Source organism: Triticum dicoccoides, chromosome 1B, assembly GCF_002162155.2.
Source record: "Triticum dicoccoides isolate Atlit2015 ecotype Zavitan chromosome 1B, WEW_v2.0, whole genome shotgun sequence".
NCBI lineage: Eukaryota > Viridiplantae > Streptophyta > Magnoliopsida > Poales > Poaceae > Triticum > Triticum dicoccoides.
In genome coordinates this window covers 519291664-519293122 of record NC_041381.1, presented here as the reverse complement: position 1 = coordinate 519293122, position 1459 = coordinate 519291664, and positions in this window count along the sequence as shown.

Here is a 1459-nt window from a genome sequence, read left to right as displayed (position 1 = left end):
GCTCAGGTACCCCCCCTTTAACGCGCAAGCTCGGTTCGATGCGACGCTCTACGTCCTCGGGTCCCGGCCCTCGAACGAGTCTCAGCCGTCGCTGGTTTGCCAGGGTGCGATGCCTTGGACAAAGCCAGAGGGTGAGGGCTGGAGAGCCAGTAGGAGCCCTGAGTCACGATGCTCAGGTACCCCCCCCTTTAACGTGCAAGCGGCCGACACGAAGGAAGAAGGAGTGCCACGGACAGGCACCAAATAACAAGCATGATGGGTCAAATGCATAGTCAGAGAATAAACGCAAGAGGGATACATGCCGCCGGGTCTGACCCGAGCGACTTGGGGATGATGCAGCCCGAGGGGCGCCCCCAACAAGGTAAGCTAAAAACATGAACAAAAGGGGTACACTCCGCAGGGACGGACCCACGCGGCCTGGGAATGATGCAGCCCTGGGGGCGCTCCCAGCTGGAAATGAAACTGGAAAGATGTCACCTGATAGTGTTGACGATGAAGGGGTGTTGAAGTAGCAGACGTAGTGGGCTGCGGGGAGCCGATCTTCACGAGCCCCCAGGCCCAGGAGCCTCGGGGGGCTCTGGAGGCGCGAGTGGCTCCTTGCGAACCATCTCCATCTCCGCCAGGACTGCGGAACACCTGGCCTCCTGAGCCTCTAGGATGCTCCTCATGAGGCGCTGGCGCACCGCAGCCGTGTTTGGCAAGCCGTAGGGCATGCGAACGTAGCTGTGGGGTGGGCCTTCGCAGCGCCCCATCCGTGAGGGCCAGAAGCGCTCCTGAGAGGCGGCTCGGTTGAGCCCTGGGATGTCGATGCAGACGCGCAGCCCACCATCCTCGCCTAGATGGGGAGCTGCGACGGGTAAGCGGCGGCTGCCACTCATGACTCTTGACTCCTTCAACTCCTGTATGACCTGACTGACGAACTCCTGAGGGTTTGGCCCTCCTTGCTTTGCTTCTTCCTGAGGGAAACATGCTCTGAAACACGCCTCCAAGTGGTGCCCAAGCGCCTCCCTCGTGACCTTAGCAAGGTCGGTGGCCCTCCAGAGGGGAGTCCCCGAGCCCTGCTTGAGGAGGGCGCCGAGCGCGCCTCCCTATGCGACAGAAGGAGGTGCCCCCTGAGCAGGCGCAGACCCTGAGGGGCCTGCCTCCTGAGGGGTCGGGCCTGGCGATGTCTTCTTCTTCTTGGGAGCGGCTTCGGGGAGCCTCCCGCTCCCGCGATCTGGGTCTTCAAGTGATGCGGCCTGAAAAGCTCGTTCCAGGGAGCACACTGCGTCTCTTTCTTCACAGGGCACCGTGATGACTCCACCGCTTCCTGGCATCTTGAGGACGTTGTAGCCGTGATGAGTCACGGCCATGAACTTGGCGAGAGCTAGGTAGCCGAGGATGGCGTTGTATGGCAGGTGGATGTGGGCGACATCGAAGTCAATGAGCTCGGTGCGGTAGTTGTTGCGGGCCCTGAAGG